General features: G+C 36.7%; 1 long non-coding RNA gene across 1 annotated transcript; it reads left to right on the top strand.

Moving 5' to 3' along the window:
• Nucleotides 1–2,710: 2,710 nt before the first annotated feature.
• On the top strand, nucleotides 2,711–23,764 carry LOC125107200 (uncharacterized). The gene is made up of 3 exons (XR_007129479.1): nucleotides 2,711–4,007; nucleotides 22,274–22,673; nucleotides 22,775–23,764. It is a non-coding gene; the product is annotated as an uncharacterized LOC125107200 (long non-coding RNA).
• Nucleotides 23,765–26,723: the final 2,959 nt, after the last annotated feature.

Genomic DNA, 26,723 nt, shown 5'->3' with positions numbered 1-26,723 from the left:
TACTGAATGTGACTCCAGATAGTTCAATTAACTTTGATCGTATTTTTTGTGTAATGTTAAATAGTGTTAGATAATTGAATCATTACTTAACCATCTGCAGGATGGTTTCTTACATTAAAGTGGAATTTGTTTCTTTAACTCAAAAAGATGTAGATTTTGGTAACTATTTTGTAGCTTAGATACTTGATAACTATTATAGTTAATGAGTTTGTTTTCTAAAAAACAGCAGTTTGATCTAAAAATGTTACATATGTTACATTTTTTAGAGTCACATTAGTTGAGCTTTTTAATGAAGTAAGGAAGAGCTAAGGGGAGTCATTGAGAGTGGGAAAAGAAACATAAATTAGGAGAGGATATTGTCTCCCTGTCTATATCATTTGTGACTGTAAATCCCACTGCTTATAAAACTGGAGTGTATAGCAAACCTCATGGAGAATTTTGACAACAGCTTAACATCACTGGACATAAAACCAGAGTTCAAAATACCCACCTTCTCTAAGGTCCTCTATATCCTTCCCTACACCAAAACCCACAGTGGTTCAGATTGAATCTGTCTTCTTTCACTCCCGCTCGCGATGTACAAAATTGGTAGGCTTTCACTCTGAGCCATACTAGAACTCACTCAATATGATCCGTAAATGAACCCCTTCAACTTAGATACCGATTACTGGTTCAGTGAATTATGGCCTCCATAGCAGGGTTGGTTACATTAAGAACGTAAGTCACATGTTGCGCCAACTTTATTCGGAAGCCGTCCTTTTAGAGCTGCTCTCCTAAGAGCATCCGTGGAGTCATCCGATATAGGAATAGACCACTCTTTATAACAAACGGAAACATTTTATTGTAATAAACTTCGATGTGTATGTGTGATCGTATTTTCCAAGTTTTTTCTTAGAGTCCCATAGCAATATAATTACTGGATCAATCAATAGTCATTTGCTAAGTACCTGAAAGTCCTCATTGCTGTAAAAGTATGTATAATTTAATATCAAATGAGAAAACAAGATATAAGAAGATATATTCAGGAAGCCTTCCATGACATTGCTCCCTTCACAACTGAATATTTTTCTTTTTTTCTCATAGACATCATCACACCATGGAAATTGACAGCTTCTTTGTCTTTATTCCTTACTAGACTAGTATGAGCTTCATGTAGTCAAGAACTGTGTCTGTTGTATTCACAAATGTCAGGCACTTATACAGCAAATATGCACTAAATTGTTTTTGACTGACTGCTTGAATAAATATGAATAACTAGATGCCTAAGGATGCCAAACTAGAACAACTTTATATTCTTTAAATATAGAACTCGAGTCAGATTTAAATTGAGCAACATTCTGTGCAATTTTCATTTCCTGATTCTTTATCTGACATTCAACTACCTTGATACTTAGAGGTCAATATATTTTTTAGTAGAATGCCTCCCTAGTTTAAAATAAAAATGACATATAAGATCCTATAATAGGAATTCAATTTGTAGCAATGTTTATACTATTAACACCTAGAATATTTTATATAATTGTTGAAATATTTATTTTGACATCTACATCTACATATGTACTATTTAGAAACATAGTTACCACTTATTGGGAGATAACTAATGTTCTAAACAAACATTTACTTAGAAATGTGTGTGTTGTGCTTGTCAGAACTATAAAAAGAAAATCCTGTATTTTTGGTTATTAGAATTATAGTATTGGTTTGGCAGTTCACAATGATATAAAACATTTGGCCATATCACCAGTAAATGTCTGTCCAACACTATTTAAAATTAAAATACTCTTGCTTCTAAATGTATAGTAGAAAATCAAGGCACAATTTATAGAAAGGGCATTGAGGCTAAAGATAAAAAGCATTGCTCTTTGCAACATTAGCAGCTGTATTTGCAGCCCATGTTTCTTTTGTCATTACCCCATTACCCCATTTTAAAATAATATCCTTTGTCACTCAGTTTCATTGATAAATTCTTCAGGTAGCCAATTTCACAGCTCTTTCTGAAGATGTTTTGGAACACCGAGTCACTGAGGTTTAGTTTGAATATTACATATTTTCTGCAACATTGATACTTTTCAAATAGTGAACTATCATACCTCAATTTTTCTCTTTCCTAAAGCATGTCAAATAATGGCAATGATGCAGCATTAATTTTGTTCTAATTTGTATGCATAATGATCTATTGCTTAAATGTGAATGTAATATTTTTGGTGTTATATTTACCGGTATTGTGAGAGAAAAGGTTTTTGTTTTTTGTTTTTTTTTTTTTTTGCGTTTACATAAATGGGCTGTTATTGGATGCCATCTTCCCATAATGGTGTTCCAACAAAAAACTGAACAAAGCAAAACAGTTCACTCATCTTTGGGTATACAATTTTTTATTTATGTCACAGGCCTTGCCAATTTAAATGGACAATTCTTTTTTTTTTTTAAGATTTTATTTATTTATTTTACAGACAGAGATTACAAGTAGAGAGGCAGGCAGAGAGAGAGGAGGAAGCAGGCTCCCCATTGAGCAGAGAGCCCGATGTGGGGCTCAATCCCAGGACCCTGGGATCATGACCTGAGCCGAAGGCAGAGGCTTTAACCCGCTGAGCCACGCAGGTGCCCCTAAATAGACAATTCTTATAATTAATGAGAATGTTCTTGTGCTTTGAAGGTGACTTAAATCACAATAATTTAACCCATGCATGATTTGATGTAATAGGAAGTTATAATCTTTATTAAGTAATTCTGTAAAATTTTACATTCATATCAATACCTTTTTTTTTTAAACTCTATAGATCAACACATAAAAGGGATATCCAAGAGAGTCAAAATAGTTAAAACAACAGCTATTTATATAGTTCATGATTCTGATTAAGTTAACAATATGGACTGGACTCAACTGGGTGATTTCCTATGGGTCTCTTCTAGACTCACTAGTTGAGATAAACTCTTTTGACAAGGAAGGTAGCTAACTGTTCACTGGAGTTGTCAGGGAGACTGGGCCATATGTCTCCAGCAGGCCAGCTTGTGCTCCTTCACACAGTATTGGGGTTCCCAAGAGCGGCAAGAGAGGGCAAGTTACAATGCACAAGCAATTTTCAAGTCTCTGCTTATTTTATGTTTGCTACTGTTTCATTAGACAAAGTGAATTACAGAGCCAAGACAGAGTCACTATGGAAGGGTATCGCCAAAGGGCTTGGATGAGGAGAAGGGAAGAATTTGCAATCACTTTGGATGGATTTGGGGGAAACTGACTTATGTACTCCTATGTTGCTGTAATTTTAAAAGTATTAATTCATTTATAATTACAACTGATATTAAAACAAGTTGTGGATAGATTAAACAGCAAATGTTTTTACTCTCTTATGTTGCCAAATCTGTCAGTTTAACTCACTTCTGTGACATTAAATACTTTATTTTTAAATACATAAACTTACTTATTCTAAACATTTCACTATCAGTTCATATGTTTTGGTTCATGGGTTGAGAAATCATTAGACATTTGTAGACATTTGGCTCAGATGACGCTATATAACATTGAATTATGTGGTTCTCAATCTCTCAAGTACAAAAAATATATAATATCATCTATAAGTCCTCAAGGAGTATATTGCAACTGTTACCAGAACCCCCAATTTTTCTTTTAAATATTTTAAACGATTCATTATACTGACCTTAGCAAATAGGTGATGTTATAGATATATCTAAGTAAATATCTAAAATAGTGGGTCTACCTTTATTGAAATGATTAATCTATGTTCTAAATATTTTGGAGTCCACCTTCCTTGGAATTATTTCCAAAATTCTGAAGCCATGTACTTGGAAAACAAAAACAGAAAATGTTTCTTTTTCATAGAGCCATAGACTACCTATTTGTTTTTCTTTGCTTTTTTACCCCCTTCTCCTACTTTTCTGAGTGCATTCAGTGCCGTCCTTCTGTCTCTGAAGCCATTGTCAAAGGATCCTCAAGAAATAGCCTGGTGGAAATGGACTCTGGAGCTAGACTGAAGTCTGGCAAGCCTTAGGTGAGTATGTGATCTTTCTGCCCACTTCATCCATTTCATTACCTAGCCCCATGCTCCAGTGAGAGGCTATCAGCAGTAAGTAACAAAACAACTCTGACTTAAGCAAAAACAAAGTAAAACAAGAAGGAATTTATTAGAAGATGAAAGAAAGAACCTCAAAAATCCAAGCCCTTCTTAGAACCTCAGGGTTAGAACGGGGCTTCGGAATTTCTTTTCCCCCATCTTGGTCTCCTCTCTATTTCTCTTTGACTGTTAACTTACTCTCTTCTACTGCAGCCAGATTTCTCCACTTAGGCAGGAAGAATGACTAGCAGGACTCTTGTGTTTGTATCACATCAGCTTGGCAATCACAGAGGAAGGAAGGATTTGGACTAAGGTTTCTTCCATCCATTACCTTTGATTACTCTGGCTCCAGAGCTGGAGAAGCTTATTATCATCATTAAATACAAATTATTGAATTTTACTGCATGCCAGGCACTGTTCTGTGAGCTCTCCATGATTAAGTAATTTAATTCTCACAGGAACTATTGGAGACAATCATATGAAGTAGGTATAATTCTGTATTATGTGCATTTTACAGATGAAAGAAGTGAAGAACAAAAAGATTAAATAACTTCCAAATTCGCACAGCTAGTAAGTGGCAGAGCCATGGTTCAATATGAGGAAGGCTGCTTCAGGGGTGATGCTCAAGTCAGTCTGCCATGGTCTGTATGTTTTGGGCAGGTAGTGGTTGGATGTTTCCCAGATTTCTACTAGACCACTCCTGTAGTTCTATATAACCAACAATGGTTCATCTTTGAAAAGACTGAATTTGAAATACATTTATAGGTTTTTTGTGGGTTTTTTCCTCTGAAACATGCAATTTAGGACTCAGAATTAGAAAATAACCCCAAGTTTATCTGGATAGCTGGGGAATAAAAGGACTAAATGTAATTTTGACTAGAGAATAAATGATCATGTAAAGCAAAAAAACTGTCAGAAACTCTTACACTGGATTCATTTCACCTTCTTAACCAAAATTAGCCCTATTTGAGCTTTGAGTTGAGTTATTTCATGTTCCTTGTGTGGGCATTATCAGTTTTATAAAGGGATTGATTTTACTCTGATTCTACGAAGAAACAGCACAAGTACTTGGTACTACTGGGTATAAATAAAACATTCATAAGTAATGAAATGACTTACAGTAATTTATAAATTAAAGTTCCACATTGTAGGGTAAATTCTTTGAATTACAGAGCAACAGGATTTTGCACCTTTTGAAATAGGGTATTGTGGACAAAGGTAAATTTCCATGAACAAGGAAGTTAATTCTCTTGTCAACTCCTTTTTCTTTTTTTTAAGATTATATTTATTTATTTGATAGATGGAGATCACAAGAAGGCTGAGAGGCACAGAGAGGGGGGGGGGAAGCAGGCTCCCTGCTGAGCAGAGAGCCCAATGCAGGACTTGATCCCAGAACCCTGGGATCATGACCTGAGCCGAAGGCAGAGGCTTAACCCACTGCGCCACCCAGGCACCCTTTACCTTTGTTTTTGTTTTTTATTTTTGGTCAGCTGATATGTAGCTTCCCTATTTTTTGGAGCCACAGAGAACCTCCCAAGCTCCTCATTATATAAACTCTTGTTATCAATGAAGAGTCTAGAAAGATGTGTGGGTTAACAACACTGTCTCACTCACTTTTGGGGCCATTTCACCAAGTCCAGGAGCAATACTTTTTTTTCCCCCCTTAAATCACTGTTCTTAGTTAAAGAGAAAATAAAATCTCTTTAGAAACTAGTCACTGCTCTTAAGACACCGTAAATAGTGATAAAGAAGCAAACTCTGATCATCCTGAGGTGAATTTTTGGCTAAAGATGTTACTTGTCTATAACCTCAAGGGACATTATTATCCAACTTTGTATAGAGATGGTATTGGGAAGGCCTGATGGGTTCACCTTAAGAAGAGAACAATTTTTTGTGAACTAAAACAGTCACATATACATGCCTGTGCAAATCAAAATTAATACAGGATACCAAAGGACGTATTTCTAAGCATGTGTCTAGAGGTTCTAATAGTACAGATATTTCTCCTATTTTTCCCCAAATTTATTGATCATGTGTTATATGCTTTGAGTCATGTCAAATATTGGCCCTCCCTCAGGAAGAGGGAGAAAACTAACATTTTTAAAATTTATATCCCTGGGCTAGAAATTGTCATTCATTCATTCAATACATTTATTTTCAGAGCAGGGAACTGAGCAGTGAACTAGGGAAACAAAGTCCCTGGTATCAAGGCAATTATGTTCTAATAGAAAAGGCAGAACACAATCAGTGAATCAGATAATTTGAGATAATACTAAGTGCTATGAAGAACATTTTATTTTTTTTTAAAGATTTTTTATTTATTTATTTGACAGAGATCACAAGTAGACAGAGAGGCAGGCAGAGAGAGAGAGAGAAGGAAGCAGGCTCCCTGCTGAGCAGAGAGCCCGATGTGGGACTCGATCCCAGGACCCTGAGATCATGACCCGAGCCAAAGGCAGCGGCTTAACCCACTGAGCCACCCAGGCGCCCCAATGAAGAACATTTTAAAAGTGTGATATGACAGAGAGGGTTAGAGAAGGGGACACTTGAAACAGATAAGGGCATTTTGGAGAAGAAAATATTTGTGTTGAATCTTGAATGTGAAGAAGGGAATAGCTAGAGAAAGAGTATTCCAGTAACAGCAAGGCAAAGACTCTGAGATTTATATGCACATTATCTCCTTCAATCCTCACTAGGTTTCTGTGAACAGTGTAGTATTAGCCCAATTTTATAGACAGCAAAGAAACACAGAAGTAACTCATGTAAGATCCCTCACTCAGTAAGCATGATGCCATGATATGAGCTCAGGATTGTCTTGCTCTTTCTGCTACCCGTGCTCCTTCACTGGGATTAAGCACTGACTACACACATGTGACAGAAGGAATTCCAAAGGGAGGGGGGAGGTTCCTGTTCTAAACATAGGGCTAAAAATATCCTAGGTGTTCCTGACTTTTCATTTCCTTTCTACTAAGAAATATACAAGGACTTACCTTGTCCATATATTGATTCATGCATTCAATAGATATTTTTGAGTGTCTACAGTGTGACTACAGCATGTGTTAAAAGAGTCTGGAATACATTTGTGATGAATAGTGTGAAGTATTTCCTTCAAGACTTTGAAAGTGGTTTTTTTTTTCCCCTCATATATCATTTGGGAATTTTAGCAGTATAATTTGTTCTGCCAAAAGTTACGTGGAAGAAAATAAATCATTAGAATCTGAAACTCTTCTCATTAGTTGGCTGGAATTTGTCTCTGGCATTTAATATCTGACTTAGTATTTATAAACAAATGAAGCCAACCCCTTTTATCCTTCTTATGGGTATGATCAAAAAGGTATGGTTGGGATCTTTTCATTGGTTTGTAGAACAAAATAGCATTTTATAAAGTTGTGATTTATATATGATTTATAAGACATCTAATTATTTCATTACTGAGACTGTCTCTGAATTCTGAGAAATGCCAAAGGACTCAAAATCTTCAATTCAGCCTGTCTAGGTCTACCATTGTCAATTAATTCTTTTTCTGCTGTGATTTCTGGCTTTTTCTGGCTAATGGCTAGGTGGGACAATGGTTCAGCAAAAACAACAAAAGCATGTATTCCTATCCATTTCCCTTAAATATAAAGATGCCCTTGTAAAAGGAAATTTATTTAAGCCAATGCCTGTACTTAGTGTTTAATCATAACTGTTCTTATATCTAAAGTTTAAACAGTAATCTGTGTGTACTAAGTACTTAATATTGCTCAATGGAAAGAAATTCTCCCACATATTCTATTTAATTTTTTAATGGTCTTTACTATCATTATATTTTATTTTAATTTATTATTATGTGGTTTCACTAAGAAGTAAAGGAGCTAGATCATGAAGGCCTTATGGTATTATTGTATGGACTTAGTTTTTTACTCAAAGGAGATGAGAATCTATTAGAGAGTTTCAAGCATGAATGCTCTCATCTAACCTATGTTTTTAATAGAACAAGTCTGGCTACTATTTTGAGTAGAGGCAGAAGGGTGGATGAGTAGAAGCAAGGATGTGAGATAGCAGGCATAGCTATAATCTCTGGGTGAGATTATCTGATTATATGTGTTTGGGGTGAAAGAATGTGTCAGGGACTAGAATATAGGCATCAAACTGGCATGAACTTGTTTTATTTCATTGCTGTATCCCCAGCGTCTGGAATCATTGCTGGAGTATATAGCAGGAGCTATAATTCTTGTTGACTGAATGGATAGATGGATAGATGGAAAAACAGACTTCATTTTTACAATTTCTATCCTCTCCCCAGCTGTTTATTACTTAGCTTTAAGTTCTAAGCTACTTTTCTTATCCTCTCATTTTAAAAATTTAAGTAAAAGAGAAAATAGCAAAGTGACCAACTTTCTTCTTAAATGTACCTGAATTCAACAAAAACTTCAGGAGTACTTTTAGGTGATGAATTATTTGGGATATTAAGGGTATCAAATGACAACAGAATGTTCCAAGACAGTGAGATGAGATTATTGCTTAGGGTCAGGGCTATGCCACAGCACCAAAATTTACTTTAAAATTAAAATTGCTACATAGGATTTAATTTCCTCCTCAGAAGGGGAATAACCTCTTCAATGAATCAGACTTCGCTTTTTCTGCTTACTGTAAATGGGATCATGTGACCTGAACATTACAGAGTGCCTAAATGGCAGACTATCTTAGAAAAGTTTGGGGGAACAAGGAGCACCCAAGAGTATTTAGTTTGCAACATTTTCTGTGGAGAAGCGGAGAAATAAGACACACACACTCACACATACACTCGTTTGTATACAACGAAATACTGAATAGATACAGAAGAAACTAATGTCTGGTTGTCTATAGGTGGCAAGAGATAAACTGGATAGAGAGGACTAAACTTTTTAATTGATCTTTAAATAACATTTTGATAATTTATCATCAAAATTATTGCCTCCTCAGTAAGTAAATTAAAAACATCTTTTATTTTTATTTATGTTTGTTTAATTCTAGGATAATGAACATACAGTATTGTATTAGTTTCGAGTGTACTATATAGTTCAACAATTTCTATACATTATTCAGTGCTCATCGTAATAAGTGCACTCTTAATCCTCATCACCTATTTTACCCATCCCTTCATCCAGCTCCCCTCCAGTAACCATCAGTTTGTTCTCCATAGTTAAGAGTCTAGTTTTTTGTTTGTCTTTTTTCATTTGTTTTGTTTCTTACATCCCACTTTAGTGTGAAATCATATGGTATTTATCTTTCTCTGACTGACTTATTTCACTTTGCATTATACCCTGTAAACTCATCCATGCTCTTGCAAATGGCAAGATTTCATCCTTTTTTACAGCTGAGTATTATCCCATTCATCTTCATCTCTTTTTCCATTCATCTATGGACGGACACTTGGGTTGCTTCCATATTTTGACTATTGTAAATAATGCTGCAATAAACATAAAGATGCATGTATCTTTTCAAATTAGTGTTTTTGTATTCTTTGGCTGTATAACCAGTAGTGGAATTACTGGATCTTGTGCTAATTCTATTTTTAATTTTTGAGGACCTTCCACACTGTTTTTTGTAGTGGCTGTACCAGTTTGCATTCCCACCAACAGTGCATGACGGTTCTTTTTCTCTACATCTTGGCCAACACTTGTTTCTTGTGTCTTTAACTTAAGCTGTTCTGACAGGTGTGAGGTGATATTGTGGTTTTGATTTGCATTTCTCTGATGATTAGTGATGTTGAGCATCTTTTTTCATGTCTGTTGTCCCTCTATATGCCTGCATTGGACAAATGTCTGTTTATGTCTTCTGCCCACTTTTAATTGGATTATTTGTTTTTTGGTGTTAAGTTGTATAAGTTCTGAACGTATTTTGGATATTAACCCCTTTTTGGATATTATCATTTGCAAATACCTTTTCCCATTCAGTAGGCTGTCTTTTTATTTTGTTGATCGTTTCGTTCCTTGTGCAGAAGCTTTTTATTTTTATATAATCTCAATAGTTATTTTTACTTTAACTCCCTTCCCTCATGAGCTATGCCTTAAAAAATGTTGCTACATCTGCTATAAAAAATATTATTGCCTATGCCATCTTCTAGGATTTTTATAGTCCTTAATCCATTTTGAGTTTATTTTTGTGTATGGTATTTGAAAGTGGCCCAGTTTCATTCTTTTGCATCTAGCTGTCCAGTTTTCCCAACACCATTTATTGAAGACACTATCTTTTTATGATTACATATTCTTCCTTCATCAAAGATTAATTGACTAAATAGTCATGGGTTATTTCTGAGCTCTCTATTCTGTTCTATTGATCTATGTGTCTATTTTTGTGCTAGTACCATACTGTTTCATTACTACAGCTTTGTAGTATATCTTGAAATTTGGGATTATGATACCTCCAGTTTTCTTCCTTTTCAAGACTGCTTTGGCTAATTCAGTGTCTTTTATGATTCCATACAAATGTTAGATTGTTTGTTCTAGTTCTGTGAAAAATGCTATTGGTATTTTGATAGGGGTTGCATTAAATCTGTAGATTGCTTTGGGTACTATTAACATTTTAACAATATTTGTTCTTCCAGTTTGTGCATGGAATTTCTTTCAATTTCTTTCATCAGTGTTTTACAGTTTTCAAAGTACAGGTCTTTCATCTCCTCAGTTAAGTTTATTCCAGGTACATTTTATTTTCGTGCAATTGCAAATGGGATTGTTTTCTTAATTTCTCTTTCTGCTGCTTCATTATTGATGTATAGAAATGGGACAGGTTTCTATATAGTGATTTTGTATCCTGTGACTTTACTAAATTCATTTATCTGTAATAGTAGTTTTTTTTTTTTTTTTTTTTGGTGGAGTCTTTAATGTTTCCTACATATAATATGTCATCTGCAAATAGTGAAAGTTTTACTTCTTCTTGCCAATTTGGATACCTTTTATTTCTTTTTCTTTTCTGATTGCTGTGACTACAACTTCCATTACTATGTTGAATAAAAGGGTGAGAGTGAGCATCTTTGTCTTATTCCTGATCTAGGGCAAAAGCTCTCAGTTTTTCACTACTAAGTATGATATTAGCTGTGGGTTTTTTAATATACGGCCTTTCCTTATGTTGAGGTATGTGCCCTCTAACCTAGTTTGTTGAGAGTTTTTATCATTAACGGATGTTGTACTTGGTCAAATGTTTTTTTAGCATCTATTGAAATAATCATAGAGTGTTTATCCTCTCTCGTCAGGGTGATATATTATGTTAATTGATTTGCCAATATTGAACCATCCTTGCATCCAGTTTATTTCTGCTTTAATCCTTATTTCCTTCCTTCTACTGGTTTGGGGTTTAGTTTGTTTGTTCTTTTCTTCTAGCTCCTTTAGGTGTAGGTTAGGTGGTTTATTTGAGATTTTTCTTCTTCTTGAGGTAGGCCATAATGGTAATTATGGTACCATAATGGTCCTTCCCTCTTAGGACCACTTCTGCTGCATCCCATAGATTTCAGCCCATTGTATTTTCATTTTCATTTGTCTCCATGTATTTTAATTTCATTTTGATTCTTTGTTTGCTCATTCATTGTTTGGTACCATGTTATTTTTGTATGTATGTATTTATCCATGTATTTGTGTTCTGACCAGATTTTTTCTCTTGATTTCTGATTTCATAGCATTGTGGTCAGAAAAGATTCATGGTAAGACTAACTGTTTTGCATTTGTTGAGACTTGTTTTGTGGCTGAACATGTGATCTATTCTGGAGAATGTTCCATGTGCACTTGAAAAGAATGTGTACTTTGCTGTTTTAAGATGGAATGTTCTAAATATATCTGTTACATATATCTGGTCCAATCTGTCCTTCAAAGGCACCATTTCCTTGTTGATTTGCTTTTTATATGATCTGTCCATTGATGTAAGTGGGGTGTAAAGTCTCCTACTATTATTGTATTACTATTGATTCTTTCCTTTAGGTTTATTATTAGCTGTTTTATGTATTTTGGTGTTCCCATTTTGGATGCATAAATACTTATAATTATTATAGCTTACTGTTGGATTGTTCCCTTTATCATTATGTACTGTCTTTCTTTGTCTATTATTATAGTCTTTATTTTAAGGTCCATTTTGCCTAAGTACTGATACTCCAGCTTTCTTTTAACTTCCATTTGTATGATACATCCTTTCACTTTCAATCTGCATGTGTCTTTAAGTCTAAAATGAGTCCCTTATTGGGCGCCTGAGTGGCTCAGTGGGTTAAAACCTCTGCCTTCGGCTCAGGTCATGATCCCAGGGTCCTGGGATCGAGCCCTGCATCGGGCTCTCTGCTCTGTGGGGAGCCTGCTTCCTCCTCTCTCTCTGCCTGCCTCTCTGCCTACTTGTGATCTCTGTCTGTCAAATAAATAAATAAAATCTTTAAAAAAATAAATAAATTAAAAAAAATAAAATGAGTCCCTTATAGACAGCATAGAGATTGGTCTTGTTCATCCATTCTATCACAGTACATCTTTTGATTAGAGCATTTAGTCCATTTACATTCAAATTAATTATTGATAGGTATGTACTTACTGCCATTTTGTTTTATGGTTGCTTTTGTAGTTCTTTGTTCCTTTCTTCCCTTGCTCTGTTCTTTCATGATTTCCTTCTTTTCTTTAGCGATATACTTAGATTCCCTTAAAAAATCTTTTTTGCGTATCTATTACCAGTTTTTTTATTTGTGATTATCATTAGGCTTATATATAACATCTCGTACATGTTACAGTCTATATTGCACTGTTGATGGCAACTTAAGTTTGAATTCCTTCTAAAAAGACTTTTACTCCCCCTCACCCGTGTTTTAAGTATAAAGTGTTTTACTTTACATCCTTTTCTGGGTTATTTACACTTACATGGGTGTTATATAACTGTATCCATGCAGCAAAGTGAGTGTAGGGTCCTCCTAGTCCATCATCTTCCCTCGGAATTCCTTAAAAAACATCCTTTAATAAGCCATGGGGAAGAAAAGAGCTTAGGGAAACAAAGTAAAACAGGAAATTGCCTCAAAAATTGACAACCTGAATAGACCAATATCTAGTAACGAGATTGAGGCAGTGATCAAAAACCTCCCAAAAAACAAGAGCCCAGGACCTGATGGATTCCCTGGGGAATTCTACCAAACTTTCAAAGAAGAAATAACACCTACTCTCCTGAAGCTGTTTCAAAAAATTGAAGCAGAAAGAAAACTTCCAGACTCTTTCTGTGAAGCCAGCATTACCCTGATCCCCAAACCAGGCAAAGACCCTACCAAAAGGGAGAATTTCAGACCAATATCACTGATGAATATGGATGCTAAGATTCTCAACAAGATCCTAGCAAACAGGATCCAACAGCACATTAAAAAGATTATCCACCATGACCAGGTGGGATTCATTCCTGGGCTACAAGGATGGTTCAACATTCACAAGTCAATCAATGTGATAGAACAAATTAATATGAGAAGAGAGAAGAACCACATGGTCCTCTCAATTGATGCAGAAAAAGCATTTGACAAAATCCAGCATCCGTTCCTGATTAAAACACTTCAAAGTATAGGGATAGAGGGAACATTCCTGAACTTCATAAAATCTATCTATGAAAGACCCACAGCAAATATCATCCTCAATGGGAAAAAGCTTGCAGCATTCCCGTTGATATCAGGAACATGACAACATGACAAGGATGCCCACTCTCACCATTCTTGTTCAACATAGTATTAGAAGTCCTAGCAACAGCAATCAGACAACAAAGAGAAATAAAAGGTATCCAAATTGGCAATGAAGAAGTCAAACTCTCTCTCTTCACAGATGACATGATTCTTTATATGGAAAACCCAAAAGACTCCACCCCCAAACTACTAGAACTCATACAGCAATTCAGTAACGTGGCAGGATACAAAGTCAATGTACAGAAATGAGTGGCTTTCTTATACACTAACAATGAAAATACAGAAAGGGAAATTAGAGAATTGATTCCATTTACTATAGCACCAAGAACCATAAGATACCTGGGAATAAACCTAACCAAAGAGGTAAAGGATCTGTACTTGAGGAACTACAGAACACTCATGAAAGAAATTGAAGAAGGCACAAAAAGATGGAAGACCATTCCATGCTCTTGGGTCGGAAGAATAAACATTGTTAAAATGTCTATACTGCCTAGAGCAATCTATACTTTTAATGCCATTCCGATCAAAATTCCACCAGTATTTTTCAAAGAGCTGGAGCAAATAATCCAAAAATTTGTATGGAATCAGAAGAGACCCCGAATCACTAAGGAAATGTTGAAAAACAAAAATAAAACTGGGGGCATCACGTTACCTGATTTCAAGCTTTACTACAAAGCTGTGATCACCAAGACAGCATGGTACTGGCATAAAAACAGATACATAGACCAGTGGAACAGAGTAGAGAGCCCAGATATGGGCCCTCAACTCTATGGTCAAATAATCTTCAACAAAACAGGAAAAAAAAATACAGTGGAGAAAAAGTCTCTTCAATAAATGGTGCTGGGAAAACTGGACAGCTATAAGTAGAAGAATGAAACTCAACCATTCTCTTACACCGTACACAAAGATAAACTCAAAATGGATAAAAAACCTCAACGTGAGACAGGAATCCATCAGGATCCTAGAAGAGAACATAGGCAGTAACCTCTTCGATATCAGCCCCAGCAACTTCTTTCAAGATATGTCTCCAAAGGCAAAGGAAACAAAATGAAAATAAACTTTTGGGACTTCATCAAAATCAAAGGTTCTGCACAGCAAAGGAAACAGTCAAGAAAACAAAGAGGCAACCCATGGAATGGGAGAAGATATTTGCAAATGACAGTACAGACAAAAGGTTGATATCCAGGATCTATAAAGAACTCCTCAAACTCAACACACACAAAACAGATAATCATATCAAAAAATGGGCAGAAGATATGAACAGACACTTCTCCAATGAAGACATACAAATGGCTATCAGACACATGAAAAAATGCTCATCATCACTAGCCATGAGGGAGATTCAAATTAAAACCACATTGAGATATCACCTTACACCAGTTGGAATGGCCAAAATTAGCAAGACAGGAAACAACATGTGTTGGAGGGGATGTGGAGAAAGGGAAACCCTCTTACACTGTTGGTGGGAATGCAAGTTGGTGCAGCCACTTTGGAGAACAGTGTGGAGATTCCTCAAGAAATTAAAAATAGAGATTCCCTATGACCCTTCAATTGCACTACTGGGTATTTACTGCAAAGATACAGATATAGTGAAAAGAAGGGCCATCTGTACCCCAATGTTTATAGCAGCAATGGCCACAGTCACCAAACTGTGGGAAGAACCAAGATGCCCTTCAACGGACGAATGGATAAGGAAGATGTGGTCCATATACACTATGCAGTATTATGCCTCCATCAGAAAGAATGAATACCCAACTTTTTTTTTTTAATTTTTATAGACATCTATTTTTATCCCCAGGGGTACAGGTCTGTGAATCGCCAGGTTTACACACTTCACAGCACTCACCTTAGCACATACCCTCCCCAAATTCCATAACCCCATCCCCCTCTCCTAATCCCCCCCCCAGCAACCCTCAGTTTGTTTTGTGAGATTATGAGTCACTTATGGTTTGTCTCCCTCCCACTCCCATCTTGTCTCATTTATTCTTCTCCTACCCCCTTAACCCCCCATGTAGCATCTCCTCTTCCTTATATCAGGAAGATAATATGATAGTTGTCTTTCTCCGATTGACTTACTTCGCTAAGCATGATACCCTCCAGTTCCATCCACGTTGTCGCAAATGGCAAGAATTCTTTTGATGGCTGCATAGTATTCCATTGTGTATACATACCACATCTTCTTTATCCATTCATCTGTTGATGGACATCTAGGTTCCTTCCATAGTTTGGCTATTGTAGACATTGCTGCTATAAACATTCAGGTGCACGTGCCCCTTCGGATTACTAGTTTGTATCCTTAGGGTAAATACCCAGTAGTGCAATTGCTGGGTCATAGGGTAGCTCTATTTTCAACATTTTGAGGAACCTCCATGCTGTTTTCCAGAGTGGTTGCACCAGCTTGCATTCCCACCAACAGTGTAGGAGGGTTCCCCTTTCTCTACCTCCTCGGCAGCATCTGTCATTTCCTGACTTGTTAATTTTAGCCATTCTGACTGGTGTGAGGTGGTATCTCATTGTGGTTTTGATTTGTATTTCCCTGATGCCGAGTGATATGGAGCACTTTTTCATGTGTCTGTTGGCCATCTGGATGTCTTCTTTGCAGAAATGTCTGTTCATGTCCTCTGCCCATTTCTTGATTGGATTATTCTTTGTTCTTTGGGTGTTGAGTTTGCTAAGTTCTTTACAGATTTTGGACACTAGCCCTTTATCTGATATGTTGTTTGCAAATACCTTCTCCCATTCTGTCAGTTGTCTTTTGGTTTTGTTAACTGTTTCCTTTGCTGTGCAAAAGCTTTTGATCTTGATAAAATCCCAATAGTTCATTTTTGCCCTTCCTTCTCTTGCCTTTGGTGATGTTCCTAGGAAAATGTTGCTGCGTCTGAGGTCGAAGAAGTTGCTGCCTATGTTCTCCTCAAGGATATTGATGGATTCCTTTCTCACATGGAGGTCCTTCATCCATTTTGAGTCTATTTTCGTGTGTGGTGTAAGGAAATGATCCAATTTCATTTTTCTGCATGTAGCTGTCCAATTTTCCTGACACCATTTATTGAAGAGGCTGTCTTTTTTCCATTGGACATTCTTTCCTGCTTTGTCGAAGATGAGTTGACCATAGAGTTGAGGGTCTATTTCTGGGCTCTCTATTCTGTTCCATTGATCTATGTGTCTATTTTTGTGCCAGTACCATGCTGTCTTGATGATGACAGCTTTGTAATAGAGCTTGAAGTCTGGAATTGTGATGCCACCAACTTTGGCTTTCTTTTTCAATATTCCTTTGGCTATTTGAGGACTTTTCTTGTTCCATATAAATTTTAGGATTATTTGTTCCATTTCTTTGAAAAAAATGGTTGGTATTTTGATAGGAATTGCATTAAATGTGTAGATTGCTTTAGGTACCATAGACATTTTCACAATATTTATTCTTCCAATCCAGGAGCATGGAACATTTTTCCATTTCTTTGTGTCTTCCTCAATTTCTTTCATGAGTACTTTATAGTTTTCTGAGTATAGATTCTTAGTCTCTTTGGTTAGGTTTATTCCTAGGTATCTTATAGTTTTGGGTGCAATTGTAAATGGGATGGACTCCTTAATTTCTCTTTCTTCTGTCTTGTTGTTGGTGTAGAGAAATGCAACTGATTTCTGTGCATTGATTTTATATCCTGACACTTTACTGAATTCCTGTACAAATTCTAGCAGTTTTGGAGTGGAGTCTTTTGGGTTTTCCACATATAGTATCATATCATCTGCGAAGAGTGATAGTTTGACTTCTTCTTTGCCGATTTGGATGCCTTTAATTTCCTTTTGTTGTCTGATTGCTGAGGCTAGGACTTCTAGTACTATGTTGAATAGCAGTGGTGATAACGGACATCCCTGCCGTGTTCCTGACCTTAGCGGAAAAGCTTTCAGTTTTTCTCCATTGAGAATGATATTTGCGGTGGGTTTTTCATAGATGGCTTTGATAATATTGAGGTATGTGCCGTCTATCCCTACACTTTGAAGAGTTTTGATCAGGAAGGGATGCTGTACTTTGTCAAATGCTTTTTCAGCATCTATGGAGAGGATCATATGGTTCTTGTTCTTTCTTTTATTAATGTGTTGTATCACATTGATTGATTTGTGGATGTTGAACCAACCTTGCAGCCCTGGAATAAATCCCACTTGGTCGTGGTGAATAATCCTTTTAATGTACTGTTGAATCCTATTGTCTAGTATTTTGGCGAGAATTTTTGCATCTGTGTTCATCAAGGATATTGGTCTGTAGTTCTCTTTTTTGATGGGATCCTTGTCTGGTTTTGGGATCAAGGTGATGCTGGCCTCATAAAATGAGTTTGGAAGTTTTCCTTCTATTTCTATTTTTTGGAACAGTTTCAGGAGAATAGGAATTAGTTCTTCTTTAAATGTTTGGTAGAATTCCCCCGGGAGGCCGTCTGGCCCTGGGCTTTTGTTTGTTTGGAGATTTTTGATGACTGTTTCAATCTCCTTACTGGTTATGGGTCTGTTCAGGCTTTCTATTTCTTCCTGGTTCAGTTGTGGTAGTTTATATGTCTCTAGGAATGCATCCATTTCTTCCAGATTGTCAAATTTGTTGGCGTAGAGTTGCTCATAGTATGTTCTTATTGTCTGTATTTCTTTGGTGTTCATTGTGATCTCTCCTCTTTTATTCATGATTTTATTTATTTGGGTCCTTTATCTTTTCTTTTTGATAAGTCTGGCCAGGGGTTTATCAATCTTATTAATTCTTTCAAAGAACCAGCTCCTAGTTTCGTTGATTTGTTCTATTGTTTTTTTGGTTTCTATTTCATTGATTTCTGCTCTGATCTTTATGATTTCTCTTCTCCTGCTGGGTTTAGGGTTTCTTTCTTGTTCTTTCTCCAGCTCCTTTAGGTGTAGGGTTAGGTTGTGTACCTGAGACCTTTCTTGTTTCTTGAGAAAGGCTTGTACCGCTATATATTTTCCTCTCAGGACTGCCTTTACTGTGTCCCACAGATTCTAAACCGTTGTGTTTTCATTATCATTTGTTTCCATAAATTTTTTCAATTCTTCTTTAATTTCCTGGTTGACCCATTCATTCTTTAGAAGGATGCTGTTTAGTCTCCATGTATTTGGGTCCTTTCCAAATTTCCTCTTGTTATTGAGTTCTAGCTTCAGAGCATTGTGGTCTGAAAATATGCAGGGAATGATCCCAATCTTTTGATACCGGTTGAGACCTGATTTAGGACCGAGGATGTGATCTATTCTGGAGAATGTTCCATGTGCACTAGAGAAGAATGTGTATTCTGTTGCTTTGGGATGAAATGTTCTGAATATATCTGTGATGTCCATCTGGTCCAGTGTGTCATTTAAGGCCTTTATTTCCTTGTTGATCTTTTGCTTGGATGATCTGTCCATTTCAGTGAGGGAGTGTTAAAGTCCCCTACTATTATTGTATTATTGTTGATGTGTTTCTCTGATTTTGTTATTAATTGGTTTATATAGTTGGCTGCTCCCACGTTAGGGGCATAGATATTTAAAATTGTTAGATCTTCTTGTTGGACAGATCCTTTGAGTATGATATAGTGTCCTTCCTCATCTCTTATTGTAGCCTTTGGCTTAAAATCTAATTGATCTAAGGATGCCACCCCTGTTTTCTTCTGATGTCCATTAGCATGGTAAATTCTTTTCCTCCCCCTCACTTTAAATCTGGAGGTGTCTTCGGGTTTAAGATGAGTTTCTTGTAGGCAACATATAGATGGGTTTTGTTTTTTTATCATTCTGATACCCTGTGTCTTTTAATTGGGGCATTTAGCCCATTAACATTCAGGGTAACTATTGAGAGATATGAATTTAGTGCCATTTTATTGCCTATAAGGTGACTGTTACTGTATATTGTCTCTGTTCCTTTGGTCTACTACTTTTAGGGTCTCTCTCTGCTTAGAAGACCCCTTTCAATATATCCTGTAGAGCTGGTTTTGTGTTTGCAAATTCTTTCAGTTTTTGTTTGTCCTGTAAATTCTTTATCTCTCCTTCTATTTTCAATGATAGCCTAGCTGGATATAGTATTCTTGGCTGCATGTTTTTCTTGTTTAGTGCTCTGAATATATCATGCTAGCTCTTGCTGGCCTGTCAGGTCTCTGTGGATAAGTCTGCTGCCAATCTAATATTTTTATCATTGTATGTTACAGACTTCTTTTCCAGGGCTGCTTTCAGGATTTTCTCTTTGTCACTAAGACTTATAAACTTTACTATTAGGTGATGGGGTGTGGACCTATTCTTGTTGATTTTGAGGAGGGTTCTCTGAACCTCCTGGATTTTGATGCTTGTTCCCTTTGCCATATTGGGGAAAATTCTCTCCAATAATTCTCTCCACTCTACCTTCTGCTCCCCTCTCTCTTTCTTCTTCTTCTGGATTCCCAATTATTCTAATGTTGTTTCGTCTTATGGTGTCACTTATCTCTCGAATTCTCCCCTCGTGGTACAGTAGCTGTTTGTCCCTCTTTTGCTCAGCTTCTTTATTCTCTGTCATTTGGTTTTCTATATCGCTAATTCTTTCTTCTGCCTCATTTATCCTAGCAGTGAGAGCCTCCATTTTTGATTGCACGTCATTAATAGCTTTTTTGATTTCAATTTGGTTAGATTTTAGTTCTTTTATTTCTCCAGAAAGGGCTTTTATCTCTCTGGAGAGGGTTTCTCTAATATCTTCCATGCCTTTTTCGAGCCTGGCTAGAACCTTGAGAATCGTCATTCTGAACTCTAGATCTGACATATTACCAATGTCTGTATTGATTAGGTTCCTAGCCTTTGGTACTGCCTCTTGTTCCTTTTTTTTGTGGTGAATTTTTCCGCCTTGTCATTTTGTCCAGATAAGAGTATATGAAGGAGCAAGTAAAATACTAAAAGGGTGGCAACAACCCCAGGAAAATATGCTTTAACCAAATCAGAAGAGATCCCAAATCATGAGGGGGGAGAAAGGGGATAAAAAGAGTTTCAGAAAAAGAAAAAAAAGAAATAATTTAAAAAAGAAAACGAATAAAGAAAAAATATAAAAAAGAAAAAATATATACATTAGATAAACTAGTTAAAAAACGTTAAAAAAGAAAAGGGTAAAAGTTAAAAAAATTTTAGCAGAAGAAGAAAAAAAATTGAGAAAGAAAAAGAAAAAAAATTAAATTAACTGCAAGACTAAAGAATCATGGGGAGAAAGCCATGAGTTCCGTGCTTTGCTTTCTCCTCCTCTGGAATTCCGATGCTCTCCTTGGTATTGAACGTGCACTCCTTGGTAGGTGAACTTGGTCCTGGCTGGATTTCTTGTTGATCTTCTGGGGGAGGGGCCTGTTGTAGTGATTCTCAAGTGTCTTTGCCCCAGGCGGAATTGCACCACCCTTACCAGGGGCCAGGCTGAGTAATCAGCTTGGGTTTGCTTTCAGGAGCTTTTGTTCCCTGAGCACTTTCCGTAGAGTTCTGTCGGACGGGAATGAAAATGGCGAACTCCCAGTCTCTGCCCCGGAGGAGCCTAGAGCTCAAGGCCCCACTCCTCAGTGCACCCTCAGAGAATAGTGCCCAATTACTCCCATCTCCCTGGCCTCTGGCCACGCTCCTAGCTCACCGAGCCTGAGACCAGTTCAAGGTAACCCCGAGCTGAGAGCTCACTCCTCGGCTCTGTCTCTGTAGCTGGCTTCCCCGTTCTAATACCTGCAAGCTGTGCGACACTCAGACACCCCTGATCCTTCTGTGACCCTGCCGGACCTGAGGCCATGCTGACCCCGCGTGGGCTTCACCCCGGTTTAGCCTCTGGAGAGATGTCCCTCAGTGGAACAGTCTTTTAAGAGTCCTGATTTTGTGCTCCGTTGCTCCGCCGCTTGCCGGGAGCCGGCCCCTCACCCCGCAGTCTATCTTCCCATCTCTTTGGATTCACTTCTCCGCCAGTCCTACCTTTCAGAAAGTGGTTGATTTTCTGTTTCTAGAATTTCTGTTCTTCTTCTCTTCTATCTCCCTTTGGATTTGTGGGTGTTTGCAATCTTTAGAAAAGCTATCTAGCTGACCTCCTGCTACCTGAAGTAGTCTCAGCCTGCTCCTTCTCTGCCATCTTGACTCCTCCACAATATCCAACTTTTGTAGCAACATGGATGGGACTGGAAGAGATTATGCAGAGTGAAATAAGTCAAGCAGAGAGAGTCAATTACCATATGGTTTCACTTATTTGTGGAGCATAACAAATAGCATGGAGGACAAAGGGAGTTAGAGAGGAGAAGGGAGTTGGGGGAAATTGGAAGGGGAGGTGAACCATGAGAGACTATGGACTCTGAAAAACAATCTGAGGGGTTTGAAGCGGTGGGGGGGCGGGAGGTTGGGGGAACCAGGTGGTGGGTATTAGAGAGGGCATGGATTGCATGGAGCACTGGGTGTGGTGCAAAAACAATGAATACTGTTATGCTGAAAATAAAAAAAATTTTTTTTTAAAGTGTTTATTTTGTCACTTTCCTTACCGTCCCAAACTGTGTCGTGAGCTCAGCATTTCAGATAATGAAGGCTGTGTGTGTGAACGCTGGTAAATGACAACTGATTGGGTCATGCTCATCATTTTTCCTTATAGAATGTAGTCCTAATCCATGGTGCTGCTGATGCAAAGGCATCTAGCGCTACCAATATCAGAGCCAGTTGAAGAAACCCAATCTTTGAGGATGCCTGGAAGCTCTTTAGTCTTTCAGAAGCTAAAGGAAGTAAAACTCTGCTAAGAAGATTATCTGCTTTCAAGAAAGGGTTACAAGAATCAAGGTTTGTTACAAGCCTGTCCTCACCCTATGTGCAATGCTGAGAAGGCTTCTGGGCATCCAGCCGTGGCTGGCACCATCCCTCTAGCAGCGTTTGAATACAAATCTCCTCGTGCCTGCAAAGTTCAGCCTGGAGCAGGGTGTGCACGTGCTCCAGCTGCACACAGACTCTCCACACTTGTCAGGAACAGCTGTGAAATCTGCCCTGGGTCTCCTCTTCAGGTAAGAAATTTCATCAATCAGAATATCACCTGGCTCTTGTATAGAGTTTTGTATTTATAAAAATATTTTCACCTATGTTATTTCATTTTATGGATTCTTAGAAGCTGAAAGAGGAAGAAATCTCAGATGTTGTGACCTCCATGGAGCAAAAGGAGAAATTGAATCCAAGAAAAGTGATCACTTAGCCTAAAATCAAATAGCTATTTAGCAGCAGACCTGAAACCAATATCCAGTTGTGCTGACTCTCAACCCTGTGACTTTTCCATTACTATCACGTGGCAATCTCACTTGTTTCCCTGGATTACCTTCAACGTTTTCTTCTTCTTGACCTATTGTACTTTTCATTCTTTTATGCATGAAAGGTGACCTACTTATATCAAAATTTAATAATATCTTATTTTTGTTGGTTCTTTCAAAAATCATCTGAAAACTTTTTTTTCTTTTTTCTTTTTTTTTTTTTTTTTTTTTTTTTTGCCAGCAAGCTGCTCTTTAGGTTTCCTGTTTCACATACTGAAAAATTAAGCATAAGTATAAATGGTAATTAGAGCTCTTTTCCTTGTAATGCAATGATTTATACTTGAATTGTTTCCTATCAGTTTTACCACAAGTTGGAATCTTCTAAGCAAATACTCCCTTATGTATATTCTCTCCCAGTGGAGAGGCACTTAATGAAGTCTCTGTCAAAAATCTGGGAAGAAATTGTTTCTTAAACTTAATGGCTGATGCCAGACACTAACTATATCAGGTTTTCTATTCTGTGGTGGGAAAAGGAAAAGAAATAAAATCATTTCTGTCTAAATATAATTTTGGCAGAAGGGAAAGAATTATACCTGGGTCAAGTTCCAACCCAGTGATGTTTGCATAAATTGAGATACTGTATCTTCAAAATTCAGTCCTTGGCATGCTTAACACTCAGAGATATGCTAATAGTTAAAACAGCATTATACAGAGTTGGAATGATATCCCTTTGCAAAGTTGTGCATTCTCAAATGATACTGATTCTATACTTATTGCTTTTCCCACTCAACATGTTTGGCTCCACAACTACTAAACGGCTACTTTGGTACTAAAGCACAAAAAGTCATGTGCTCTGGGGCCACCTGGGTGGCTCAGTGGGTTAAAGCCTCTGCCTTCGGCTCAGGTCATGATCCCAGGATCCTAGGATCGAGCCCCACATTGGGCTCCCTGCTTGGCGGGGAGCCTGCTTCCCTCTCTCTCTCTCTGCCTGCCTCTCTGCCTACTTGTGATCTCTCTGTCAAATAAATAAATAAAATATTAAAAAAAAAAGTCATGTGCTCTGGCTACTGGCTAGGAGATTGCTGAAAATTCTTACTTAGGAACCTTCAGAGGCAACCTCTTGATTAATCAAAGACATACTATTCTCTCTTCTTGACCATAATGCTACTCCATGCTACCAATATCATAGCAATTCTCGGCAAGATTTCCTATTTGAAAACGTTATGGTAGAAATTAGAAATCTGAGCTTTTCCTAATTTACTTATAAATTTACCCACAATACCTGTTTTATTTCTTCCTAAAAATGGGGAGGAATTTACTGTCCAACCACCAGCTATTTTAGGAATATTCAGTGAAACATTTTTTTCTAGTTAAAAATTTGTGTAACTTAACTGACAAAGGGAATCCTTTTTTAAAAAAGTAAAAAATCGTAAGTAAATCTAAAATGATCTCATTTGTCATTAATAATGCTGACTACAAAATAATCATGATCAATAAATTATTTTATTAAGATTTAAATAATTATAGGTACTAGCTCATAATTATGTTACTTGGCTCAAGGAAACATCTTTCTAAACAAGATACAAAATATTTCTTCTCATCTTCTGCAAGACTCCTCTTCTTGGTGACAGAAAGCTAAAAATTTCCTACAAAATTCAAGATACAGGGAGATTTTAAGGGTCTAGTCCCTCTAAATTTTAACATAGATATTTGGACTGGCAAAGAGTGTTAAATCCAAGAAAATGCTTTCATGCTAAAGGTTAAATTATAGAGAGAAAAATTCAACCTCCAAACTTTTTCACTGCTTAATGAGATTGAAAAGAACTCAGTGCTGTTACTGAACTAGTCACACAAGCAAACTTTTCAAAAAGAGTTATTATATACAGACCATACACCTTTCATAAAAATTAATGCAAAATGGCTCAGACGCATACATTTAAAATTCTAAATTTTTTAGAAGAAAAAAACCTAGGTGCAAATCTGCTTGACCTTGGGTTTGTCAATGAGTTTTTAGATATAATATCAAAAGCAAAAAAAAAGGTAAGTTGAACTTTACTAAAATTAAATAACTTCTGCTAAAGACACAGTTAAAAGGATGGAAATAAAAAGCATTGACTGGAAGAGAATATCTGCAAATTACATAAAAGACTTGTATCTAAAACATACAGATAACTCTTAAAGGTCAACAAGAAAACAAAAATCCAATTTAAAAATGGGCAAATAGAAACAGACATGTCATCAAAAATGACATATAGATGGCAAATAACCATATAAATAGATACTTAACACCATCTTTCAGCAGGTAAGTACAAATTAAAACAACAATGAGATCTTTTACATGCTAATTAAAATATCTGGAATACCAAAATCTGACAGTACTGATTGATGACAAGGGTGTGTAGCAACACAAAAACCTCATTCATTGCTGGTAAGGATACAAAACAGTAGAACCACTTTGGAATTCCTTAACAAAGTTAAACATAGTCTTGCCATACAATTTAGCAATTGCACTACTATTTACCCAATTAGTTTTAAAACTTATGACCATGCAAAACCTGCACACAAATATTTATAACAGATTTATTTATAATTGCCCCAAACTGGAAACAACCAAGATGCACTTCCATAGCTGAATGGAAAAACAAAATGGAAATATATCTACATAAAGTAATATTACTCAGCAATGAAAAAGGAATGCTCTATCAAGCCATGAAAAGACATGAATGCAACATAAATACTTATTGGCAAGTGAAAAAAGTCAGTCTCAAAAGTCTCCATGTTGTATGATTCCAGTTAGGTGACATTCTGGAAGTGGCAAAATTATAGACATGAAAAATAGATCACTGGTTGCCATGCATTCAGAAGGAGGAACCTTGAATAAATGAAGCACAAGTGTTTTTTAGGGTGGTTAAATTCTCTCAGTTATGACATTATTGGTGGAAAGGGATCCTATGCATTTGTCAAAGCCCACAGACTTTTACAGCACAAAAAGTGAACCTTGATGTATGCAAATTTTAAAAAGTCCTTTAGGAGGTCAGGAATCTCAGGATGGAATACAGAATGTGACAGAAGACTCTAACTATGAAACAACCTCACTGAAGGGAGTGGAGGGAAAACGTTCTGAATTTGGAAATAACTATTGTCTGTAAGACTCAGCAAAATATTAGCATTGCATTCTACTTGATAAAGTTTCCCACAGGAAAGTATGCATCAGCAATTCTGAAACCATTATGCCAGGATACTGGAATTGAGATAGTAAGTAAATGGTGGGTGATGGCAACAAGTTTTCTTACTGTTTTTGTGGAAGGCTTAAATAAGCAAACAGTGGAGGCTAGGATGAGCCATGTCCTAATGAATTATAGGGATCATACTGGAGATATCAGTATGAACTCATGTTTAATTTAATATAAGCACAGATGGCTACATATAGAGTATAATCTATAGTATACACACATACACTTCCTTGCTCTCTCAGCTGAGAAAACCTAGAAGCAATAAGACTCTAGTAGCAATAAGCAGTAGGTACTTGGTTTCTAATGCCATCTACCAATGAAAGGAACCAAGAGTTACAGGAGCCAGCTGGAAGAGCTCTCAGTGGCTAAAACTGAAACAATTGAATGACAAAATAAAGTAATATTATATTATAACCCCAAATGTATATAAATGTCCATGAGTCTGTCCTGATAAAAATGACTGAATATATATAAGTGGAGGGAAATAAATAAATCTCCTGTCTAGAGAATTCTAAATAATTTATGTAGATACTTGACCCTCAAAGAAGTAGACTATAACTTCACACTCCTTCTCTTTTAA

Source organism: Lutra lutra, chromosome 8, assembly GCF_902655055.1.
Source record: "Lutra lutra chromosome 8, mLutLut1.2, whole genome shotgun sequence".
NCBI lineage: Eukaryota > Metazoa > Chordata > Mammalia > Carnivora > Mustelidae > Lutra > Lutra lutra.
Note: the sequence above shows the minus strand (reverse complement) of the source record. Positions and strands in the feature narration are given on the sequence as shown.